Below are 27,799 nucleotides of genomic sequence, written 5' to 3'. Positions count from 1 at the left end.
GTTATTGATAGCATTGAGCATGTGATTGTGAGGGCGAGTGGACGAGTGGTGGCGAGAGTGTGTAAGAGGGTGAGTGAGGACGAGTGGACGAGTAGTGGCGAGAGCGTGTAAGAGGTGAGTGAGGGCGAGTGGACGAGTGGTGGCGAGAGTGTGTAAGAGGGTGAGTGAGGACGAGTGGACGAGTAGTGGCGAGAGTGTGTAAGAGGTGTGTGAGGGCGAGTGGACGAGTGGTGGCGAGAGTGTGTAAGAGGGTGAGTGAGGACGAGTGGACGAGTGGTGGCGAGAGTGTGTAAGAGGGTGAGTGAGGGCGAGTGGACGAGCGGTGGCGAGAGTGTGTAAGAGGGTGAGTGAGGGCGAGAGGACGAGTGGTGGCGAGAGTGTGTAAGAGGGTGAGGACGAGTGGTGGCGAGAGCGTGGTAGAGGGTGAGTGAGGACGAGTGGACGAGTGGTGGCGAGAGTGTATGTGAGGGTGAGTGAGGGCGAGTGGACGAGTGGTGGCGAGAGTGTGTAAGAGGGTGAGTGAGGACGAGTGGACGAGTAGTGGCGAGCGTGTGTAAGAGGGTGTGAGGAGGGCGAGTGGACGAGTGGTGGCGAGGTGGTGTGTAAGAGGGTGAGTGAGGACGAGTGGACGAGTGGTGGCGAGAGGTGGTAAGAGGGTGAGTGAGGGCGAGTGGACGAGCGGTGGCGAGAGTGTGTAAGAGGGTGAGTGAGGGCGAGTGGACGAGTGGTGGCGAGAGTGTGTAAGAGGGTGAGGACGAGTGGTGGCGAGAGCGTGGTAGAGGGTGAGTGAGGGCGAGTGGACGAGTGGTGGCGAGAGTGTGTAAGAGGGTGAGTGAGTAGAGGGGATGAGTGGTGAAGTGAGTGAGTGAGTGAGTGAGGTTTTGAGTGTGTGAGTACTTGGCTGAGTGGTTGGTTGAGTGGTTGAAATGTTGGTTGAGTGATTGAGTGGTTGAGTGAGGCTGTGAGTTGACTGGTTGAATTATTCTGTGAGTGAGGGGATGAGCGGTTGAGCAATTGGATGAGTATATCGCTGAGCATTTTGGTGGATATTTTGAGGGTGGGGTGGGGTCTGAGAGTCAGTACCTGCGTGCATGAGCAATCATGAAACAGCAAGCCTTTAAATGTGACACTGATACTCTTCAAACACCTTTATTCAAACACAGAATCCCAAAACAAATTCAAACTCCTACAGCGGAAATTGTATCAATATTATTACTAAATGTACTGCGATACTCAACACTTAATCGAATATTATTAACAGTTTTTGGTCTTTCTTTTATCTATTGTTTTATTAATTCATTTGTTCACTTGAAAACAACTCCCATTGTCATATTGTATCCTTACTGGAAACGTATCTATGAAATGCAAATGATAAACAAAGTATTGAAATATAGTCATAAGCAACGATATGGGCTCCTTGGCTTTAGTTCTATCTAGCCTATTGTGTCTGTCACATATCTGATGAAAGTAGTAATAGTTTTAGTTAATATGAATCATATCACTGCTAGTCGAATGCTCTTCGACTGGAAGTACTGGAGGGTATTTAAGTTTCGATAATTTCATCACAAAACCTTTTTTCTTAGATTAAAAAATATCACTTGGGTATCATGAATCTCAAAACAGAAGAACCCTTTGTTCAAACATCTATCTTAATTACCTCTAACAATCATGAAGAAGATATGTACCAAACGGTGATACTTTTCACATGCACCGAAAAACAAACTGATCAGCTAACGTTTGAGATACATACGGCTAAGTTTCATTGTGTTCTCTAGAGAACCGATGAAGTTAGCAACTACAGTGTGGAAAATATATTTCACTTGTCCGTCTGTTGTCTTTGGAGATACGTTAGGAGATACGCAATCGGTAGTTATAATCGACACTAAAGTACTGTCGGAAATGCTAGAAAAATGCTTTTTAGCCTTAATATCTTTATAAAGGTGATAAATGTACTATGTTGTCAATATATCAACTCGCCTATTGTCTACCTAATTTTTATTTCAATCGATTTAACATTCCCATGCATTTAAAGGGCAGTTTACAGGAGAGAATTTGGTACCAAAACAGCAACTTAATATTTTTTCAGAGTTCAACAACAGAAATCTGAAATAGTCTTTACATTTATGCTAATAATACAGGTGGTGTAAAAATATGAATTAACGTTTTTCCTAAACAAATAAATATTCAATGTTTGTGTTACTTTACTTAATTGTCGTTTCTTTATTGAAGAAATATTATTATAAATGTTAAGTCTTGATAAATAAGTTTCCCGTCATGCATGCACATCTTTATCACAGCGTCCACTATGGCCAACGATTTGCAGTCGATTGTTGCAAAGGTTTATAGTTTTTTCTGCTTAAAAAAGACAGAGGTAAACCTTTCATTAGTTTAGAAAGGGTTTATTACAGAACTTGTAGAGCTGTTGGCATGTCTTACCAACAAGTTTACAATATTGTAAACAAATCAGACAAGACAGGGACCGTCTCAAATGCAAAACCGGGACGTAAAACCATCCTTGACAACTTTGACAAGGGAGTGCTTAGACGGGCGGTCTACAAACTTTATGAGAAGAAAAATATACATATTCTAAAAAAGCTACACCAGTGACTTCGTTAAATCTTTGGCCAATATTCACAACTAGATTAAACTGACCGAATTACATTCATATGTTTTCAATGAAATATACTGTTGACATGCAAAACATTTATTAAAACGTTGCACATTTCTACAATCAATCGATAAGATAACACAAGTGATTGGACTCTTTCCAATGTACAGTAATTCGTATGTTTATTTCAAAACAAACACACATACACAAATGATCCCTTACATAACCGATACGTATACTATACGTACACATATTCAACATTTTGCAGAAAACATCTATTGAGATGATCCCTCGCCCGAGCGCGTGCTCAGGTGTCAATTTCACCTGTCGATACCGTGGATGCTGATGACGTAACACAGGCAATTAATGTTAGTATCAAATAACGTCCCACTACACCTTATTTTTCTAAGTTTTTGGTATTTTCATCAGTAAAAACACATTTTAGGGCATGTCTCACAATTTATTCTCTCGCTCTTCATTAGGTAGATGTTTCTTGAAGTGATATTTGTTATTTAAGTAACTGTAATACCTCTGAATTTTAAATATAAGTCAAAAAGCATTTTTCTAGCATTTCCGACAGTACTTTAATAGCCCACTTGTACAAGTAACATTTTGGTCGAGATCGGACGGTTGGTTTCAGAGTTACGGGTGATTGAATTGTATTTGAGGGCTAGAAATCGTCAAAAACGGAGCCAGAACACGTTTTTGACAGGTCAGCGGATCTTCCAAATACAGCTGGGGTCGCGGGGGTGATGTACCTTTTAAGAAGTTCTGGAGAAGAAATAGTTCCCTCTTTAACAGGCTGTATCTCAGTTGTTGTTGGGTCAGTTATGGAAAGTTTGAAATGTCTAGAGCTGATGGTTCGAGCTCAGCAAATTTTGGGAGCAAACTACTCAGAAAACTGCTGAAAAACATGGCCAAAAACTGAAAACAAAAATAACTGCCAAACGGTACATTTAAGCGACTTGACCCGTCCAGGCAAAATTGTTGGGAATTCGGTTGTGCATCTGTACACGAGATTTGGAAGTGTTGATACAATTAGTTCTTGAGATATTTGCTGTCAAACTTTGAACTTTTGGAATTAATTTTGAATTATCTCCCCTTTTCTATTGGGCCTAGAGCCTTGAGATTGTTAAGGGGAATATCTTCACCTCGGTGGGCATCTGTGTGATTTTTTGTAAGCGATTCGGAGCATTGGTTTAGGAGGTATGTTTGGTACAAAAATCGGCGGAATAATAATAAATAATAGTAATAATAATAATCCGAACGATTACAATAGGTCTCCTGCCCAGAGGCAAGGAGCCCTAAAAAGTGAAATACTTAAAATAAGTTTGAGTTTGAATCAGGACCAGTATACTCGGCAAGTAATGCAACTTCTTGAGACCATACTGAGCTACACGTGCCGCGCTCCTTGCTTTCACTGGAAATGTTTACCCGGGAACCAGAGACACGAAAACAAACCGGATTAAGCCTATAATCACGAACCACATTATACATGTCTATACAAAACGTCCAGTGTTTGGTTTGTGTCTTAAAGCTTCACGACAAGTGTAACGTACAATTGGTTGAACGGCACATAAGAAGGAAGTAGACAGCACAACATAGATTAAAGTTTTCTACTTCCTGGTTCATACTTCCGGATCCATCAACAACACACTATGTCGTTGAAGTAGACCACTCCTTAAAATAGTCATTGACAAGAAGTGAAGGAGACTTATGATGATCCGTCAGATTATTTCCTCAAAACAGGAATCCAGTTGACCTCCAATCCCAAATTTGATAAAGCAAAACCGCATTAAGTTCCCGGTGTACCTCTATACGCCAACGCTTTTTCTCCTTTCTCGTTTTCAGTCACTAATAATTTCTGTGTAGTAACGTAAATGGGTTCTAAACTATTGAAGCTGTTTGTTCACAGCCATTGAGATGTTTCAGTGAGATGTCGTAACATTGAGATGTTTCAGTGAGATGTCGTAACATTGAGATGTTTCAGTGAGATGTCGTAACATTGAGATCTTTCAGTGAGATGACGCAACGAGACGTCGTAGTGAGGTGTTTTAGTAAGCATTTTCAGCGAGATTTGTCATGAGATATGATCGATATCCTAGCTAATAACACAGAGATGACAAAATGCAGACAGAAAAACAAAGGGCAGGCAGACAATGTGCGGAAAAACAAAGGGCAGGCGGTCAATGTGCTGAAAAATAAAAGGCAGACAGACAATGTGCGGAAAAACAAAGGGCAGACAGACAATATGCGGAAAAACAAAGGGCAGGCAGACAATGTGCGGAAAAACAAAGGGCAGGCAGACAATGTGCGGAAAAACAAAGGGCAGACAGACAATATGCGGAAAAACAAAGGGCAGGCAGACAATGTGCGGAAAAACAAAGGGCAGACAGACAATGTGCGGAAAAACAAAGGGCAGACAGACAATGTGCGGAAAAACAAAGGGCAGACAGAAAAACAAAGGGCAGGCAGACAATGTGCGGAAAAACAAAGGGCAGGCAGACAATGTGCGGAAAAACAAAGGGCAGAAAAACAATGTGCGGAAAAACAAAAGGCAGACAGACAATGTACAGAAAAACAAAGGGCAGACAGACAATGTGCTGAAAAACAAAAGGCAGACAGACAATATGCGGAAAAACAAACAGACAATGTGCAGAATAACAAACACAGACAGACAATATGCGGAAAAATAAAAAGGCAATAACAATAAAAAAAACAAAAGGCAGACAGACAATGTACAAAAAAACAAAAGGCAGACAGACAATATGCGGAAAAATAAAACGGCAGACAGACAATATGCAGAATAACAAAACACAGACAGACAATGTACAAAATAACAAAACGCAGACAGACAATGTGCAGAAAAACAAAAGGCAGACAGACAATATGCGGAAAAACAAAAGGCAGACAGACAATATGCGGAAAAACAAAAGGCAGACAGACAATATGCGGAAAAACAAAAGGCAGACAGACAATGTGCAGAAAAACAAAAGGCAGACAGACAATGTGCGGAAAAACAAAAGGCAGACAGACAATATGCGGAAAAACAAAACACAGACAGACAATGTGCAGAAAAACAAAAGGCAGACAGACAATGTGCAGAAAAACAAAACACAGACAGACAATATGCAAAGGTCAGACAGACAATATGCAGAAAAACAAAACACACAGACAATGTACAGAAAAACAAAGGTCAGACAGACAATATGCGGAAAAACGCAGACAGACAATGTGCAGAAAAACAAAGGGCAGACAGACAATATGCGGAAAAACAAAGGGCAGGCAGACAATATGCGGAAAAACAAAAAGACAGACAATGACAGACAATGGTGCGGAAAATACAAAAACAGCAGACAGACAATGTGCGGAAAAACAAAAAAACAAAGGCAGACAGACAATATGCGGAAAACAATGTACAGAAAAACAAAAGGCAGACAGACAATGTGCGGAAAAACAAAAGGCAGACAGACAATGTGCGGAAAAACAAAAGGCAGACAGACAATATGCGGAAAAACAAAAGGCAGACAGACAATGTGTCGAAAAACAAAAGGCTGACAAACGAACTATAGGCTTAAACAGATAGAAAATTGCTGGGTAGACGAAACAAGGCCGAGAGACCGACTCGTGATCGTGACAGAAATCGCATGACACACTTGCATGACTTGCATGACAGATCATGCATGACGTATAAGAAACAAACGCATCATAAATAGCTCGTGAAACCTACATGGCCTGTTGGTTCGAATGAACACAAAGCCCGTGGTCGTAGAAACAGAAGGAGGGGGACATGAGCGCACGTTGGTGTAGATCATTATCTCACTAGACAAGTGAAACGCCTAAATACTATAGGTCAGGAAAGTTGGATAAGACATCCTCGTACTTCGCTACAGATGTGTACTTGCTGACACCCTGTGTTAACATTATCCGTAGTAAAGTGTGTTGCTATTGGTCAGTAACGGTGGATAAGATACCCTCGTAAGTCCCTACAGTAGACTAAAAGCTAGTCTCTGAAATGAATATATTTTACAGAAAATAAAAGTTTTTAGATTAAAATTTTAAATACAATAAAAAGGAGCCCAGAGACTTTTTTCATTTACAGAAGCTGTGGAAATCATTTTCTAGACTTGCGTGGGCTTTCTTGGATATATTTGCTTTAGGGTCTGTATGACATACTAGTCCCTACACAGGTGTACTTACTGACACCCTGTGTTAACATTAGACGTAGCAATGTGTGGTATTGCCATCCATATATCTAGTTATTCAAAGCCTTCACCTGTGGGGAAGCCCAGCTTACATGTTTCCTTTCAGATATTGCGACATGTCTTCGTGTTCAGCTCCTAACTGCGCACATGTATTGCCTGGCTCATACCCCCGTGACAAAGGGTGCCGCCGACATATATGCATAGGGAAATAGAGGAGGAAGTACATACCGGATGTTCCCGGTGTGCTACCACAAAAAGTAATGTGTGTCAGTGGTCTAGCGGCGTGCTTCCTGCGTGGTGCGTTCTGTACGACGTTTTGTTAGTAAAAGGAGGTATAGAAATATGGAGAGAGAGAGAGAGAGAGAGAGAGAGAGAGAGAGAGAGAGAGAGAGAGAGAGAGAGAGAGAGAGAGAGAGAGAGAGAGAGAGAGAGAGAGAGAGAGAGAGAGAGAGAGAGAGAGAGAGAGAGAGAGAGAGAGGGGAAGCAATTTGTAAGTCGGTTTTAGGGACAGACCTGACACACGAACACACAGTCACACTCACCTACTCAAACACACACACACACACACACACACACACACACACACACACACTCTCTCTCTCTCTCTCTCTGATATTGCTGAGTGGGGCGTTAAACAAGCAGAAACCTCCCAAAAACAAGCTAGCTAATGTAACCGATTATATTGCTCATGTGCGCTAATGTATTGCTCATGTGCGCTATTGCATCGCTCATGTGCACTTTTGTATTGCTCATGTGCGCTATTGTGGAACGCGCACCTGTCCTCGTGATTCATCGCCAACACAGAAATGCGGAGAAGTTGATGGCGGGTGGTTCTCACGTAACCCACTTTCACACACCAGTTCGTTTCTTAATTCCCGTGAAATTGTATGCCTGGGTAAACGAACTGCGTAATATGCAGCTAAATGGGCAACTGGACGGGTATGCAGCATTTTCACAGCGCAATATAATAACCTTCTACGCAATAAGGAAAACCCAATGTACCCGTTTCTAGTTCCTGATGTGGCGAATGTGAGTACTCCTATCTGTGATTCCTCGGAATGGTTTTTGATGATCACATATAACGAATACCATCAATTTCCTTGTGGCATTGTCGTAGCCGGGATGTATTTGGTAACCTTACATGAATACATAACCATGACCCGGGTGCACAGTTAGCGTGTTTAGCTTTGTAAATAACATTCTTTCGGCCTGGGTCTCCCGATGTTAAATTTGTCATAATATTCACCTCTCGTGTGGAATGACATAACTCACTATTTCCACTCAAAACATATAGAGATACCATTTCAAGATATAAAGAAAGAGAATAGAAAAAAATCCATACTTTCAGAATTTCTAAAAATTGAAATTGTTATGCACAATCTTTTGTATATATATGTAAACGAACGCTTAGTCTCTGAAAAAAAAACTTTTGAAAGAAACAACTTACCACAGTCAAAAGCAGCTACAGTAAGATTTGAGATAAACTTGTTAATTAATCTAGACTTACTTCAATTGGGCCTTTGCATTAGAGAAAAGGGTTGGACGGAAGGTAAAATAACATTGTTCAGTGACTGTAATCCAGACTAAAATCATATAAAGTACCCCTTCACTCTATAGTACCCTTCCTTTACAAGTTATAGATTTGTTTTTGGGGTATATACTCATTTTATTTCAATATTACAGATTTGTGTAACAAGAGGAATACAGTTGGTCCACTACAAGATCAGAACGTATGTAAACATACACTGTCGTTTATCATCTATTGAAATTGTCCATCATTGTTGTCTGTTAAGGTGTTACTTGTATCATGCATGAAATCAATGCGCTATGCATGCTGTCAAAGCAGTGCACATGCTATGTGACATACGCTCTATGTTACCAATGTGCTATACATGACACCAAAGCAGTCAACGTGTTATGTGACGCACGCCCTATGTTTCAATGCGCTATGCATGCTGTCAAAGCAGTGCACATGCTGTGTGACATACGCCCTATGTTATCAATGCGCTATGCATGACACCAAAGCAGTCCACGTGTTATGTGACACACGCTCGGTGTTATTAATGTGCTATGCATGCTGTCAAAGCAGTCCACTTGTTATCTGACGTGCGCCCTATGTTATTAATGCCTATGTGTCAAAGCAGTCCGCATTTTTTCAATGCACTAGGTAAACTATGCTATCGGATGGACTTCATACATTATCAATGCACTTTCAAAATCTGTCTTGCGCCGGGCCAGCCTGTATGTTATCGGATGCATTTTGTATGTTATTAATGGACTATGTATGCCACAAGAGTAGTCTGGTTCTTTTCAGTGTACTCTGTATGACACCAAAGCAGTCTTTGTTATCCACGCATCCCGTATGTTATCAATGCACTCTGTATGTCTGTCTCACAGTCCCTGAACCACATTATTTTCCCTACTATAGCCCTAAATGAAGTAAATCAAGATTTCCTCAGGTACAGAATCTTCCATCTCACCAGGGCTCTTATATGGCAAGCCATTTTCACATTCAATTCTTAATACACATATATAGTACTCAATTTAAAGCCAATGTGACGTCAATACTGATATTAAAGACGTCATAACATAATCCGTTTAACTGTAATCACTTATAAAGTAAACATGTTGGAAAGATATTATATGGTTATATATATATATGAAAATAGATGAAAATAAACATATATTGAATTGAATTTAAGATATCTTGACTTGAATTGGTGATATATTGAATAGAGATATATTTTGCCGTTCTTTCCTGTTAGTTGTATTATAGATATCAATCACTGATTAAGTTAATATATCTTCAAAATTATTACTGATATCTTCAATTTGATTTTAAATATCAATAACGGCCATAATTGAAGATATCTCTAATTGAAATAAAGATATCTCTAAATGAGTTAAAGATATCTGTAAGGCGTTTGTGGGAATATATATTAAATTATTTCAAGATATCATGAATTGAATTGAAAATATCTTTAATTTCTTAAAAACGGCTTGCCATACGCCTTTATATCAATTTGATTGGTTTTATTTGTTACTATCGAAATTTGTGCATCTGTATGTTATCAATGCACTCTGTATGTTCTCAAAACAAGCGGAGCACTGGGGTAGCCTAGTTGTTAAAGCGTTCGCTAGTCACGCAGAAGACACGGGTTCTATTCCCCACATGGGTACATGGGGTGGAAAGTCCTTTTCTGGTGTCCCCCGCCGGGATATTGCTGGAATATTGCGTAAAACTAACCTCACTCACTCACTCACTCACTCACTCACTCTCAAAACAAGCAGTCTGTTTTGTTTGTCAATGTCCGCTATGTGGCAAGGACCGCTGGTTATGGCACCAGTCACCCGAATATCTGGTCGTATAATTATTTTCCGGATGCCCTTCAAACGCTTCTTGTACACCTAGCTAGTTAAAATTATATTCATTCTGTGTTTTACCAATGCACTGTACATGTTGTCAATGCATTCGGTATGTTACCAGCGCCGTCTGTATATAATCATAAAGTATGTATGTTATCTATGCATTGTGTATGTTATCAGTGTTATCTGAATATAATCAAACATTGAGTATGTTATCAATACAACATGTATATAATCATACAATCTTTATGTTATCTCTGCACTCTTTATGTTTCCAACAGAAGCTCACCGTGAAATTGTGAAGGGGTGGTTGTACACACCCATTTGAATACTGCGGCTTGCAGTTGTCGAGTATGTTGAAGTACGTGGCGACACCTATGTGTGAGTCACGGTACATGTAACTTTGTTGCAGACTCAGCTGACATCCTGCGAAGGGTCACCAATTCTGGTGTAAAGTTGAAATGCCATGGAGGCAATCCCAACAGCCTTATTCTGAATCCCCTGAAACTTCAAGGAAGGTCACGATACTCCTAAGAGCAAAGGGTTTAATAGCTTATTAATAGCTTATTGGAACATGTGTAAATATGATAGCAATACTTATTGGGACTTGTGTATATGTAGTATCAATACTTACTGGATCATGTGTAAATATGATAGCAATACTTATTGGGACTTGTGTAAATGTAGTATCAATACTTACTGGGACTTGTATAAATATGATAGCAATGCTTATTGGGACTTGTGTAAATGTAGTATCAATACTTACTGGGACTTGTGCAAATATGATAGCAATGCTTGATGGGACTTGTGTAAATGTAGTATCAATACTTACTGGGACTTGTGCAAATATGATAGCAATGCTTAATGGGACTTGTGTAAATGTAGTATCAATACTTACTGGGACTTGTGTAAATATGATAGCAATGCTTGATGGGACTTGTGTAAATGTAGTATCAATACTTACTGGGACTTGTGTAAATATGATAGCAATGCTTAATGGGACTTGTGTAAATGTAGTATCAATACTTACTGGGACTTGTGCAAATATGATAGCAATGCTTGATGGGACTTGTGTAAATGTAGTATCAATACTTACTGGGACTTGTGTAAATATGATAGCAATGCTTAATGGGACTTGTGTAAATGTAGTATCAATACTTACTGGGACTTGTGTAAATATGATAGCAATGCTTAATGGGACTTGTGTAAATGTAGTATCAATACTTACTGGGACTTGTGTAAATATGATAGCAATGCTTAATGGGACTTGTGTAAATGTAGTATCAATACGTACTGGGACTTGTGTAAATATGATAGCAATACCTATTGGGACTTATATAAATATGACAGCAATACTTATTGGGACATGTTTAAATGTGTTTTCAGTACCCTATGGGACTTGTATAACTATGACAGGAATACTTACTGTGACTTGTATAAATGTAGTATCAATACTTAATGGGACTTGTGTAAGAATGATAACAATACGTATTGGGACTTGTGTAAATGTGGTGGCAATGCTTGGGACATGTGTAAATGTGGTATCAATGCTTAGGGCATGTGTAAATGTGGTATCAATGCTTGGGGCATGTGTAAATGTGGTATCAATGCTTGGGGCATGTGTAAATGTGGTATCAATGCTTGGGGCATGTGTAAATGTGGTATCAATGCTTAGGGCATGTGTAAATGTGGTATCAATGCTTGGGGCATGTGTAAATGTGGTATCAATGCTTGGGGCATGTGTAAATGTGGTATCAATGCTTGGGGCATGTGTAAATGTGGTATCAATGCTTGGGGCATGTGTAAATGTGGTATCAATGCTTGGGGCATGTGTAAATGTGGTATCAATGCTTGGGGCATGTGTAAATGTGGTATCAATGCTTGGGGTGTGTATGTGTAAATGTTGGTGGTATCAATGCTTGGGGCATGTGTAAATGTGGTATCAATGTGGGGCATGTGTAAATGTGGTATCAATGCTTGGGGCATGTGTAAATGTGGTATCAATGCTTGGGGCATGTGTAAATGTGGTATCAATGCTTAGGGCATGTGTGTGTAAATGTGGTATCAATGCTTGGGGTGTAAATGTGGTATCAATGCTTAGGGCATGTGTAAATGTGGTATCAATGCTTGGGGCATGTGTAAATGTGGTATCAATGCTTAGGGCATGTGTAAATGTGGTATCAATGCTTAGGGCATGTGTGTAAATGTGTAAATGTGGTATCAATGCTTAGGGCATGTGTAAATGTGGTATCAATGCTTAAAGGGTGTAAATGTGGTTATCATGTGTAAATGTGGTATCAATGCTTGGGGCATGTGTAAATGTGCTTGAGGCATGTGTAAATGTGGTATCAATGCTTAGGGCATGTGTAAATGTGTGTAAATGGGTATCAATGCTTGGGGCATGTGTAAATGTGGCAATGCTTGGGGCATGTGTAAATGTGGTATCAATGCTTGGGGCATGTGTAAATGTGGTATCAATGCTTGGGGCATGTGTAAATGTGGTATCAATGCTTGGGGCATGTGTAAATGTGGTATCAATGCTTGGGGCATGTGTAAATGTGGTATCAATGCTTAGGGCATGTAAATGTGGTATCAATGCTTAGGGCATGTGTAAATGTGGTATCAATGCTTGGGGCATGTGTAAATGTGGTATCAATGCTTGGGGTGTGTAAATGTGGTAAATGCTTGGGGCATGTGTAAATGTGGTATCAATGCTTGGGGCATGTGTAAATGCTGGGGCATGTGTAAATGTGGTATCAATGCTTGGGGCATGTGTAAATGTGGTATCAATGCTTGGGGCATGTGTAAATGTGGTATCAATGCTTGGGGCATGTGTAAATGTGGTATCAATGCTTGGGGCATGTGTAAATGTGGTATCAATGCTTGGGGCATGTGTAAATGTGGGGCATATGTGTAAATGTGATAAATGCTCAATGCTTGGGGCATGTGTAAATGTGGTATCAATGCTTGGGGCATGTGTAAATGTGGTATCAATGCTTGGGGCATGTGTAAATGTGGTATCAATGCTTGGGGCATGTGTAAATGTGGTATCAATGCTTGGGGCATGTGTAAATGTGGTATCAATGCTTAGGGCATGTGTAAATGTGGTATCACTGCTTGGGGCATGTGTAAATGTGGTATCAATGCTTGGGGCATGTGTAAATGTGGTGGCAATGGTTATTGAACCATGTGCCCATGTGGTCTCTTTTGTCTTTGCTTATTGGAACAAAGGTTCATGATACACATGGCGTACTTCAACGTGTGCATATACCTTCGCTTGTTGGAACATGTGTAGATGTGATGTTTTGTGGTCCCTAGGCTTTTCGGCACAGATGTGATTGTGGCATCATGGCAGATTTGAAAATGTGTAAATGTGATATCTTGCTTTATTTAATTATGTGTAATATTGTCTCACTGCGAACATTGTCGTTTAAAAACGGCAAACGCACAGGGCAACTGTTTAACAATAGGTAGGCCAATGTTCAAATGTTGTTGAAAAAACCCGTGTATCAACATTGAAAAACTTTCGGTCGGATGCATCTGGAATTATCCACGAGTGAAGGGTGGGTTTTCCAGAACCAAGCCACTTATCTCTAAATATAGAGATGGTGATTCACGTCGTGAAATATATGTCTAGTCTGATTGATGGGCAGCGTCTTTGTATGGCTAGTACCTTCAGTGGGATGTACCACGATACCCAGCAGGTTTGTAGTTGATGTGCTGTGACAGCTGTTGATAGCTGGTGTGATCGTCATTGCGTAAATGTTATTCAAGTCTATTTATCATACAATGATGCACAAATGCCAGAGAGATATAAGAAGACGTTACACCAAGATCTTGGGTAAGGGATTGTACAAAGTATTGCCCTGAACGTTATCACAGATCGGCTTAGAGAGGTAAACACTACCTTCGGGATCTGGTAGTTTGATTGTGCGTAGAGTCTCGCTTAGCATTATGCACGACTATGGACTAAACCTGTGATGATGTGGGTAAGAATTGGTTTTCAGCAATCCTCTAACTAACAGGATCGGGTGGTCGGGCTCACTGACTTGGTTGATGGATAACGGTAAATGATCGAGTCCGAAGGAGATATACACTAGGTTTTGGTATTGTGAGTATCAGATTTAACCGCAGGTTAGTAATTAAGACCCGTGAAGGTCCGGGTTAGAATGAACCTTCAGTCACCCTTACTTGTCGTAAGAGGCGACTAACGGGATCGGGTGGTCAGGTTCGCTGGGCTAGTTGACACATGTCATCGGTTCCCAGTTGCGCAGATCGATGCTCATGCTGTTGATCACTGGACTGTCTGGTCCAGACTCGATTATTTACCGACCGCCGCCATATAGCTGGAATATTGCTGAGTGCGGCATAAAACTAAATTCACGCACTCACTTAATAATTAAGACACTCAACTCAGGCCTAACTATCCCGACTGTTTTGTCGCTTCTCACAGCATGGTTCCTGCTCTGCTTCAACCCGGGGTTCTCCACGGAGCAGCTGCCATTGGACCGTGTAAGAAAATGTACGCGATAAGCAGCTGTTGATATGTATGATGTGATCTATGTATATACGTTGCACGTGTTCGATGTGACTGCACTATTACACTTCCTGGTATGTTACACAGCCATCAGTAATGTACCAGGATGTATTTTTATTGGTTGATCGTTTTCTACAGCGTGTAATTCAAACCAATAAACGTGTTAGATGTATATTGGTTAAAGAGACCTATACGTAGTCTACACCTGAATCAGACATAGAAATGTTATCGTTGACCCGTCAGTAAATACTCTGCGTCTAGACCAATGGAACATAGACCCTCCAGTCTACAGTGAAAACATGTCACAGTTTAACAGCCCTCTATTGTAGGAACGAGTAGCAGGTGAAGGGGGTGGGAAAGTGTGCTTGGGGGATTTGGGGTTCTAAAGAAGAAGTTGACATTCAAAATATTTTGTTTTATGCATGTTATGATACGTTTGTTCAGATCTATCTTCAGACGTTTTCTGTTTTCGTTGGTTTGAAGAAAATGAAAACATTTCCAAATTTAAATTACTGCTGTGAATAAAATTATAAGTCTTTATATGACCGGGCATTCGTTTTAAAGGAGGTTGTTGAGAGGTGTGACAGGCAGTAGGTTCAGCAGGGTCCGTTATCTTTGTAGTGTTCCCCAAGGCATTTTTAGCAGGGCACAGTGTCCTGCCTTTTTTTCTTGGCGCTCTGCCATTTACTACAATAATTGATATAAAGACTTGGTGGTGTTTAGTTCCAACTTTATGTTGAAGTGAAATGATTGTGTTCTTTGAGTCTTTAACAATCATTATGCATGATTAACTTAACAGAATACTTGGAAATATGTCACAGCATGCCTTTAATGGAATAGGGGTGCCCCTTTTAAAATTCGGTCGCTCTGTCCTTTTAAATCCTTTGGGAAACACTTCTTTGTGTATATCTAGCAACATCTGGAATGAAGGGGAAGGTCAATCATCATGTCAGTGAGTCGACCTATCTGTGATATCCAAGGAAATCATACAGGTAGACGACAACGGAACTGTCAGACCAATAATGGCCAAAAAGCTACATAAACGTAATGGAAAACGTTTTTTGTTGCTTCTGAACATGGATCTAGTCAATTATGTCTGTTTCATGCAGCTTAATGTGACGATACACAAGCAGAAACGCGTCATACTGACTGATATCACCTTTGAGCTGAACGCTTCCGCCTATCTCTGTCACTTCCGGATAATAATCTTACAGTACGTCACTTCCGGTTTGTCAGGAGAGCGGATGCAGCTTCATGGAAGTGACTGGTGCATTTATTTACCTCCGGAGGAAGTACTCACAGACATTATCCCAAGTTTGAAAAGAAGAGGAGAAACTGATGTAAACACGTTTACCTTTTCATTGTGAATGAGTTAATGACATCTGGATTGACAGGTTATTCAAAATGAAATTGTAAGCACATCGTACATTACACTACTGTGTGATGTATCTGTTGATTTGTTGAACGTTACAATGCATAGTGTGTTTTATCACGATCAGGGTGTATTCTTATTCAACTGATATCACGTATGTGCAGATCACATTAGCACCTCTGAGAGACACTTTAGAAGTTGTAAAGATGAAGGACAACCAATTTCTATGGATAGTCAACTTCCTTATTGCAATGAGTGCGACGTTTCGGTGTAGGTACTAATACTGTGATCAAGCAAGTCCTTCACCTTTAGATATGCACACAAATCGCATCATCATTATTACAAGCTGTTTTCACTCAGCTTCTTCTATATGGTCATGTTATAGCTGCCCCGTGCTCCGGGTTTGAAGAGGACAACAGCAAGTGTTCCTTGAAAATACAACGTAGATAAATCGTCAGTATAATTTAATACGTATTTAAGAATCCTTATGATAGTATGTTCGCATTTGATGTGTAAGTATCTTGATATCAAAATTGTGATTACACGTTGATCAGATTAAAAACACACAAACAAAACACTTAGAAAACAACATAGCAGATAACCCAAATACCGATGTGTACGGTGTGCTACATGTATGCGTCTTCTAAAAGATAAACAGGCCTTCTAGGTATCAGGGGCGGTGGGGTAGCCTAGTGGTTAAGGCGTTCGCTCGTCACGCTGAGGACCCGGGTTCGATTCCCCACATGGGCACAATATGTGAAGCCCATTTCTGGTGTCCCCCGCCGTGATATTGCTGGAATATTGCTAAAAGCGGCGTAAAAGCAACCTCACTCACTCACTCACTCACTCACTCTAGGTATCAGTGTCAAATTAGAGATAAACATGTTTATGGCATGGTTAGTATGTTCTTCCATTTGGTTATATTCGTTTTATATTAGTCGGGTAATACTAATAAGCTCCTACCCATGCCCAAACCTCCATCCCTAAATATATACTTGTAGCAAATAATTGGAGACTGATGAGGTTTTCATTGTATTCCATGAAGAATTTCAGTCAACATAACGGCCTGCTATTGGATTTCGAGGTTTGTTTAATGGGTTGATACCTCTGTAAAGTCATCTTAATTCAAACTGAGATATGACAAGTGTAATTGTAGCGAAAATAACATTGTGTATGTTGTACCTTCAGTACACCAATTTATTTATAGCAATAACAAACTATCACTATTCCAAATCTGTTATGTTATACCTCAAATATGTCTTCAAGAGTAGAAACGTATTGGAATGCACCGCGTGTCTTATGTCTCCGTGGCTATATACAAACAAAACTGTCCATTTACGATTTCAGACACGGATTTTGAATCCCAATACCCAGGAAGCACAGTTGGAATTCAGCATAGTCATCTGTTGCTTGAAAGACATTGAACAGGGAACGTCATTCATAAGTCACGTGCAACAATCGCGTGAACTTTGGATATCAGGATCCCTAAATTGTACAACATTTAGTTCAACGACCACGTGCATGATCGGACATTGTGCCAAACTTGTATCCTGATCGATAATTCGTGGAATATGTTCTTTATTCAACACCTGCACGTGATACTGGCAATGGTGTTGCCTGGTGGGTAGGATGATACCTCGTCACGTTCAACGTCCGGGTTCGACCTACCAATGTGTGGGTAAGTGGATATATTGCACCCGTCATTTCCTCATCAATAACCAGTGACATTACAGAACACTGATGATTACGCCCAACTCGATATTTTCCTGTCACATCATCCACTACGTAAACATCCTATCCACGAACCACAATCCGCCCACATTACATAGAGAGTGCGTGCTTCGTGACAACCAATGTTTCGAACTACACTGACACATTTTCACCGATCTTTGGGAAATGAGTGAGCTTAGTTTTACGCCGCTTTTAGCTTTTAGCAATATTCCAGCAATATCACGGCGGGGGACACCAGAAATGGGCTTCACACATTGTACCCATGTGGGGAATCGAACCCGGCTCTTAGGCGTGACGAGCGAACGCTTTAACCACTAAGGCTAGGCTACCCCACGGCCCCACACTGAGCTTTGCGCCCCTATAACATATAAAACGATAGGGATAGTTCCTGTAAAAAACCGTGTATATATTCTAAACACAAAACTAAACATGTTCCTTGTACAGAATTAAGAAGAATTTAGGTCTAGCCATGTATAGGATCTGAATTTAAAATCATTGGTGGTAATTTTACCTTTGTATGTATATTGTATCAAGCTTGTTATAGGTAGTATAAGTGAGGCTTGCTTGATATCGGTGTTAGTACCTACACCGAAACGTCGCACTCATTGTAATAAAGAAGTTGACTATCCATAGAACTTCCTTCATGTTCAGTTCATGTTATCAGGATATTATACGTAATGCATTTTGCCTTAAGCATGTTTTAACTCCAACCTCTTGGATTCTAAACATGTTTAGATGTCGGAATATTGCATTCAGTAGGTGTGTCAGTGGATTAGATCCTAAATTATTTTAAATATCATTCCTCGTTTAAATACTAAACTTATCTGTACAAATTCCCCAATGAGCAGTGAAAAGGAAAGACTGCTTGGAGGCTTTGGGTACATGTACATGTATGTTATGATACGGTTTCTTGAGAGGCATATAGAAGTTGGTATTCCCAAAAAACAAAAACAAAATAGAAAAGAAAAAAAGTTGATATTCAAGAAAAGACAAAATATTATGGACGTCAACTTCTCCTCTAAAGACTGACTGACTGAGTATGGTTTTACGCCGCTTTTAGCAATATTCCAGCACTATCACGGCGGAGGACACCAGAAATGGGCTTCACACATTGTGCCCCTGTGGGAATCGAACCCGGGACTTCGGCGCGACGAGCCAACGCTTTAACCACTAGGCGACCCCACCGCCCCTTTACTATGGCAAGAACGTTTATGGAAAGATAATGATGTTACTAGTAGAACTAAGCTCCGTAGCTACAGATCTTTTAAATAGTTGTATTGTTCTGACAAAATATGTCAACACGTTTATGCCCCGGAGTTACCGTTTCGCTTTTGCAAACTATAGATGCGGTATTGCACCTTTGGGAACAGAAACGGGCTGCTTAAAATTGAATTAAATTTAAATTTTGAGGATAGATTTTGTTTTTACCCTTATGAATTTATTGAAAAACGAAGAGCATGTTTTACAACAGAGTCCCATATGTGATGATTTTAGAATAGGTCTTTTCACAACTGGTACGGCCGAAGAGTCTAACTTTTTAATATTGTCAAACTACAAAAAGTCATGTTTCTCGTGTTTTAACAGGTTTTGGCAGTAACCTGCATTTTAATACTTAAAAAAAGAAAACATATTTTCTGTGGATAAACAATCACTTTTGTACATGTATAAGTACCTTTTTGCATATGCTTTTTACCGTCTTTCGTTACTTATATGAGTGACGTTGTATCCTACGTCTGTATAAATATCTGTATATATCTATCTATATCTTTATCTGTCTAAGTGTCTGTACGAACATACGTATGTATGTATGTATGTATGTATGTATGTATGTATGTATGTATGTATGTATGTATGTATGTATGTATGTATGTATGTATGTATGTATGTATGTATGTATGTGGATGTATGGATGGATGGATGGATGGATGGATGGATGGGTGGGTGGATGTACATCATATGATTAAAATACTTTTCAAAGCTTGTTATACAACTATAAGACTACTCAATAACATGTTTTCCAAAGTAAAAAGATTGCGTCGTCATAACGTAATGTGGGGATTTCCCCAATGCGGAAGTGTTTGACTATATCTTGACACACACTGAGTTTTGAGATTATATACCTCACAGTCATGTGGTCGTGTATCGTCATGCTGTCTGTGCTACCCGTATACTGTGAGTATGCTAGTTATGGGAATATTTTGGATGTATGTATACGTGTGTGTGTGTATTCGCATGCATGTGCCGTATACCTGTAGGGATGTGTTGATGTGACAACACATCATGCCTATGTAAAGACATGTTGATACTTTGTACATGAGGCACTTTTGTCTGTCTGTCTGTCTGTCTGTCTGTATGTACCTGATATGATTAAAATACTTTTCAAAGCTTGTTATAAAAATGAAAGACTACTCAAAAACATGTGCTCCAAAGGAAAACGGTTGCGTCGTCATAACGTGATGTGGGGATTTCCATAAGGGCTGAGTGTACCGTGACGGACACACCTACCGTGTCATACAGTGTCCCAAACACACACTGTCTCACATACTCCCTACCTCTCTGTTTCACTCTGTCTGGCTGTGTGTTTCTCTCTCCAGATTGGCTGAACGATCGATCGATTCAGATCGACTCCCCTCGTTTAGATCACAAAATTCGACCCACGCAAACAAAACCCTGTATTACGACCACCCCCCCCCCCCCCCTTCTCTCTGTGTTGTGTATGTATCAGTGTAGGTATTTCGTGTATTGATTTATTCCAGGCAGAAATATCATTCATTTCAAAGGAACAAAAACCTATCCATGATTACACAAAGTGTCTCGGGGCGGAGGGGTATCCTCGTGGTTGAAGCGTTCGCTCTTCACGCCGAAGACCCGGGTTCGATTCCCCACGTGGGTAAAATATGTGAAGCCCATTTCTGGTGTCCCCCGCCGTGATATTGCTGGAATATTGCTAAACGCGGCGTAAAACTAAACTCACTCACTGCGTTTAACTTCCACATCCTGCTGACACACCCTAACATAGCTGGAATAATGTATAAAACCCAGACCACTCGCTGTACTAGATGCCGAGAGGTACAGAGGTACACCTTTAAGTTTAAAAAAAATATAAAAGAAATATGTGAACAGATCGGGACAATCTATATATTAAAAGATCCTCCATATACCTGTTTTAACCGTAATGAATTTATTGAAAAACGAAGAGCATGTTTTACAACAGAGTCCCATATGTGATGATTTTAGAATAGCTCTTTTCACAACTGTTACGGCCGAAGAGTCTAACCTTTTAACATTGTCAAACTACAAAAAGTCATGTTCCTCGTGTTTTAACAGGTTTTGGCCGTAACCTGCATTTTAATACTTAAAAAAAGAAAACATATTTTCTGTGGATACTCTATCACTTTTGTACATGTATAAGTACCTTTTTGCATATGCTTTTTACCATCTTTCGTTACATATATGAGTGACGTTGTATCCTACGTCTGTATACATATCTATATCTGTATGTACGTACATACGTATGTACGTACGTACGTATGTATGTATGTATGTATGTATGTATGTATGTATGTATGTATGTATGTATGTATGTATGTATGTATGTATGTATGTATGTATGTATGTATGTATGTATGTATGTATGTATGTATGTATGTATGTATGTATGTATGTATGTATGGATTGATGGATGGGTGGATGTACCTGATGTGATTAAAATACTTTTCAAAGCTTGTTATACAAGTTATACAGGCTGCGTCGTCATTACGTGATGTGGGGATTTCCCCAATGCGGGGATTTCCCCATAATTACACAAAGTGTCTCGGGGCAGAGGGGTATCCTAGTGGTTAAAGCGTTCGCTCTTCACGCCGAAGACCCGGTTCGATTCCCCACATGGGTACAATATGTGAAGCCCATTTCTAGTGTCCCCCGCCGTGATGTTGCTTGAATATTGCTAAAACCATACTCACTCACAAAGTGTCCATTATGCATCATAAAAATTGAGTTATGAATCTTTTTATTTCGCTGATGCCTAAAATTTGTAAAGGTAAATGGATATATTAAAAGATCCTCCATATACCGGAAGCTAGATTCATTATTATTTTAGTTTTGCACACATCTGTGCGAAGGTTCCTAATCATATTCATAAACAAACAGATCATCAGGCTGGAGAGCACGATTGGGGATTTTGGGGATGCCTACTTCTTGCCAAAACATCTTAGCACCACATGTTACATGGATATTTCACATATCGTTTTCTCTGTTACCTTCCGATGACATTTGAAGGCATTATTGACAAATTGACCCGAACCATATGGACGTATCTTCAAAAATAAGAGTAAAATTTCCACTACTACTACTACTACTACTACTACTCCTCCTCCTACTACTACTACTACTACTACTACTACTACTACTACTACTACTACTACTACTACTACTACTACTACTACTACTACTCCTCCTACTACTACTACCACTACTACTACTACTACTACTACTACTACTTCTACTGGTAATGTAATATGAGGTCTAGCCAGTGGAAACAACAGGTAACCACTCGTTTAGTAATCCCATATTTACCGGAGATGAATAGCAGTAAACGCGGTGTACAAATTCATGATTTAATTAATTCAATACATTCCATTCCAGACACTCATGGTCTCATGTCTAAATGTATCGGGAAAGTAGAAGACAGGGTGACCTTCAGGTGTCCACAAGGTCACGTTGTATACCAACCGGTCATCTTTGTTGGCAAAGGCGAGAGCAACACTTGTGCATATCAAGATGGCGACTGCAGCGGGTTGACCTATGAACTTAAAAAGCAGAAAAGTAAATGTTTCTGGCAGGAAAGCTGTTCCTTCAGATGGCGGGACCAACTGCCGATAGTGTATTCGAAGAATGTCTCATGCAAGGGCGTCATACCTAATTACGTCAACATGGAAAACCCGGTGTGTGTGCCAGAAGGTAGGTAATAGAGTGAGTGAGTGAGAGATTTAACGAAGCTTTCAGTTCTGTTTCAAACAAGATCTAGGGTAACACTATTGCTAGTAAGGTACCCCACTTTGCCCTGAACAGAGAACATTGTTCTAACCATGCCCAAATAGCACAGAAATCGTACCTGTTAATTCTTTAAATGCTGATGGTTAAACTGCCGATATTTTACTACTGATCAATGAAAGGAAAATGTTAATACAAAGAATACCCTGCCCCACAGGTGATACCAGTCACAAACACATGCAAAGGCTAGTCAATTGTTCACCTGAAAGAAGACGTTACGGTGAATGCCACAATGACAATTGAGCATTAGAAAGTATGAAATCGTTCATTGGATTTAACCAAACAGTTCCGAATTTCTACAGACATAAGGCCAAGAGACTACTATAGTATCCGTAATCCACAACATAGAACAACCTTTCCTTGTTTATTCCATTTTTATCCATTGGTGTATATGTTGTTGTGCCCGGCAGTTAATTAAGCACAATGATCCAACTCCTATGGAAGTACTTTAGTATACAATGTATATGATCTTTGAAGTATACATTTGTGGCACCAAGGAGGACAACTCATTGTCCATTGAGCACTGCCCGCAATGTCCAGACGAGTAGGCAGTGGGCTGGTACCGTGTGCTCGGTACTGTAGGCTTCAATAGACGTGTGATGCAGTAGACTCTGATTCAGCGGGCTACACTGCAAGTCACTAGACGACCGTGGCGTTCTACAGATTAGGCGGCAGTAGATTGTGATCCGAAATCGAGGGTTCATCATGCTGTGGTTCAGTAAACTTTGCTGGAACGGACTATGGTTCAGTACACTGTGGTTCAGGTTCAGTATACATGTATTGTGTTTCAGTAGATTCAGTGGTTTAATAAACTGCTTGGATGAGTAGACTGTGATTCAGTGATATGGGTGAGAAGACGATTCTTCAGTATACATGTACTTTGGTTCAGTAGACTATGGTTGTTAAGACTCTGGTTGTGTAGACTATGGTTTAGTAGAGTATGGTTCAGTAGACGATGGTTGTTAAGACTCTGGTTGTGTAGACTATGGTTTAGTAGAGTATGGTTCAGTAGACGATGGTTGTTAAGACTCTGGTTGTGTAGACTATGGTTTAGTAGAGTATGGTTCAGTAGACGATGGTTGTTAAGACTCTGGTTGTGTAGACTATGGTTTAGTAGAGTATGGTTCAGTAGACGATGGTCTGTTAGACTATGACTCTGGTTGTAGACTATGGTAGTACTATGGTTCAGTAGACGATGGTTGTTAAGACTCTGGTTGTGTAGACTATGGTTTAGTAGAGTATGGTTCAGTAGACGATGGTTGTTAAGACTCTGGTTGTGTAGACTATGGTTTAGTAGAGTATGGTTCAGTAGACGATGGTTGTTAAGACTCTGGTTGTGTAGACTATGGTTCAGTAGACGATGGTTGTTAAGACTCTGGTTGTGTAGACTATGGTTGTAGTAGAAGACTATGGTTTAGTAGAGTATGGTTCAGTAGACGATGGTTGTTAAGACTCTGGTTGTGTAGACTATGGTTTAGTAGGTTTAGTATGGTTCAGTAGACGATGGTTGTTAAGACTCTGGTTGTGTAGACTATGGTTTAGTAGAGTATGGTTCAAAAGATTATGGTTCAGCAAACTGTGGTTGAGAAGACTCTGGTTTAGTAGGCAAAAGTTTAGAAGACTAGGGTTTAGTGGATTGTGGTTTGGTAGATTAGGCTTCAGTAAACTGTTTGGTTTACATGTCTCACTAGAATGTGGTTAAGTAGACTGTGTTGTTCAATGACCTGTGGTACAGTAGACTGTGTGGTTCAATGACCTGTGGTTCAGTAGACTGTGTGGTTTAATGAGCTGTGGTACAGTAGACTGTGTGGTTCAATGACCTGTGGTTCAGTAGACTGTGTGGTTTAATGAGCTGTGGTTGAGTAGACTGTGTGATTTAATGAGCTGTGGTACAGTAGACTGTGTGGTTCAATGACCGGTGGTTCAGTAGACTGTGTGGTTTAATGAGCTGTGGTACAGTAGACTGTGTGATTCAATGACCTGTGGTACAGTAGACTGTGTGGTTCGGTGCAATATAGGTTTTATAGAAGATGCTGGCGCAGTGATTAAAGTAAACTGAAGTTCTCTAAACCTTTTGGTCAGTGATCTATGAGATTCACTTGCAATCCTGACCAGTTATAGTGATGGGGTTCTTTTCGTATTTGCCCTGCCCAGATGTGACAACACACACACGCGCGAGCACGCATGCACGCACCTACACTTGGCGAATTGGGGTTAAGTAAATTGCGTATTTCAGTCGATGTGAAAGCCTATCATCCTTCCGCATGCCGATCTGTCACTGGAAGTAAATAATAACAATAACTCATGACTTACGTCAGCACACTTAAATTCCATGCTAACATTGCCTCAGAGCAGTGTGCATTCCAATGCCGTTCTCACTTCCCTGGGGAGAATACAATAAATAACTGACATACATACATAAATATTACGTCATTGCAAATGCGTCAATCGGACTGATTTACCTTCATTTTATGTCAGGGAGGATCTGTGAGTGAGTGAGTGAGTAAGTGAGTTTAGTTTTAAGGAACTTTTGGCAATATTCCACCAATATCAGGAACACCAGAAATGCAAGATTGGGTACACTACTACGTCGGCTTGGTACAAATACACACTTGTCAATATTTAGTCACCATATCTTGATGTAGCTAAAAGATATTTTTGGCGCTCACGGCAGTGTAAGAATCTGAATAGAAATTCTTAGAAAGATCGTAAAGGGTCCAAATCACAATGTGAGTGAGTGAGTGGGGTGTGACTGAGTATGGTTTTACGCCGCTTTTAACAATATTTCAACAATATCACGTCGGGGGACACCAGAAATGGGCTTCATACATTGTGGAGAATCGAACCCGGGTCTTCAGCGTGACGCTTCAAGCACTAGGCTACCCCACCGCCTCTAATTAGGCGTGGGGAGCGAACGTTCGATTCCCCACATGGGCACAATGTGTGAAGCCCATTATGGTGTTCCCTGCTGTGATATTGCTGGAATATTGCTAAAAACTCACTTACTATTTCTGGTTTCTCCCGACCTAATATTGCTTCAGTATTCCTAAAAGCAGCGTAAAGCATATTGGCTCACCCTCTAAAATCATACATAAAAGAATCCATTCTGAGAAATATCATTTTAAAAGTATTTGCTGGGTTAAACTGTCATAGTTGCCCGGTTGTGAACCAGGTAGTGTTTTTAATGTGAACATAAATATATCTGTAATTTTACAAGCAGCAGCACACCTTCAGACATTTATTAAGTAGTGTAGGAGTTTTTTCCATCCTTACAATATATTTGCTATCGCTAGAACACGTTTTTAACTTTCAAACTTCCCTCTTGTTATCAGTAAACCTTCGCCTACTTCACATTGGTCCCTGTTCTTTGTCCCCAGCACTGTTTTCGCAAAGCCTAATGTGATTTATAGGTTTAACTTGGGTTTAGAAATACAGTTGATAAATACTTAAACCGCCGAATACAATGTGGTCGGAATTTCTCAGTGCTATAGAAGCGTAACCCTACATGTAAATCGATACAAACCCTTTGGAAATGTTACTGATTTTAAAAAAAACCGTTGTGTGGGGTGTGGGGGTAGACTAACGCTTAGTCTCTGAATATATATAATTTTGATAGTAACAAACAAGCCCATTAAATTGAAAAGGAGCCCGAGGGAGACCAGAGATTCTGAACCTGAAGAAAGCTAGACTTGCTCCATTTAGGGCTTTATCATTTCAGTGGGGGTTTGGCAGTTGGGGAAAGAATGTGGTTCAGGGACTGTGAGACAGACCAGGTGCTGGGCTATGGGGGCACGAGAGGCACTGTCTTTGGAGGAGCAATTCGCTGTGTGGAGTTGCGTCCCTTTGGCACCCCCAAGAAATCTATGGTTGTTGGTTCGAAGTCTGTTTCGTCCCAATTATGCTTCTTGGAGTGGTTTTCGTGAAGTACATATTTTAATTATAGTTCTGAGTTTGCTTGCGGCAACTACTCCAGTACTGATTTAAACTTCAGATAATTGCTCCAATATTGCTATAAAAAATAGTCAGTTTGGCTCAAAATCGGACCGATAAATTGCAATCTAACTCGAAAACTACTAAACATATAATACTCAATGAAACACAGATCATAATCAAAACATCAGACCAACTCTGTTTTTTGTGTGCAGAATTTATGTCCTAAAAATAAAAAAGTTGTTTAACAAACTATCATTAAAATTTTGACACAGTTCACTATTTGTTACGTGTGTGTGTGTGTGTGTGTGTGTGTGTGTGTGTGTGTGTGTGTGTGTGCGCGCGTGCGCGCGTGCGCAAAGAGAGAAACAGCCAGGTGTACGTGTTTATTACTTTAATAGGCCAACGGCCAACATGACAAATACATCATACATACTTTCAAAAGCGCATAACCAACATTTGCCTCCTGCCCCCACACACACACACACAACCCAACCCAACCCACTTGCAAAGACCTTTCGTGACAGAAGATAGCACGTGCACAAGTGCCGACAAAGTTATTGAATCATTTACCTGTGCCTTGCTTTCTCCATCCTTTCTCGCACACCTGGCTGTTCCTCCCTTTGCACCCCTCCCTCGTAACAAACAGTGAACTGTGTGAAAATTTTAATGATAGTTTGTTAAACAACTTTTTTATTTTTAGGACTTCAATTCTGCAAAAATATCACAGAGTTGGTCTGATGTTTTGATTATGATCAGTGTTTCATGGAGTATTATATGTTTGATAGTTTTCGAGTTAGATTGCAATTCATCGGTCCGATTTTGAGCCAAACGGACTATATAAATTACGGAGTTTGCTCATGACACTTATGCTTCTGTATGGATTTTAGGTTCAGAGTTGGCTGGTGACAATATCTAATATTGATGCCTTTACTCCAGTATTGATTTGATCAAACTTGAGCTTGATCGTGGCAAGTACTCTATTACTGATTTAAAGT

At 40.2% G+C, this 27,799-nt stretch overlaps 1 protein-coding gene across 3 annotated transcripts in view; it reads left to right on the top strand.

The window, feature by feature from the left end:
* The first annotated feature begins 15,937 nt into the window (after positions 1–15,937).
* LOC124290683 overlaps positions 15,938–27,799 on the top strand; it is a 22,288-nt gene continuing 10,426 nt past the window's right edge. The window contains exons 1-3 of one of the 3 annotated variants that reach the window (XM_046727480.1): positions 15,938–16,056; positions 17,436–17,766; positions 22,464–22,778. The gene's annotated coding sequence lies outside the window, so the exon portion shown is untranslated. Of the gene's footprint in view, positions 16,057–17,435; positions 17,767–19,919; positions 19,992–22,463; positions 22,779–27,799 lie in introns of those variants that run through there. The other 2 variants (XM_046727482.1, XM_046727481.1) reach the window with 2 other exon arrangements.

The sequence above is a fragment of the Haliotis rubra genome, unplaced genomic scaffold, assembly GCF_003918875.1.
Source record: "Haliotis rubra isolate DU_JTF1 unplaced genomic scaffold, ASM391887v1 Scf470, whole genome shotgun sequence".
Lineage (NCBI taxonomy): Eukaryota > Metazoa > Mollusca > Gastropoda > Lepetellida > Haliotidae > Haliotis > Haliotis rubra.
The sequence above is the reverse complement of the archived record's forward strand: the minus strand, read 5'-3'. Positions and strand labels throughout refer to the sequence as shown.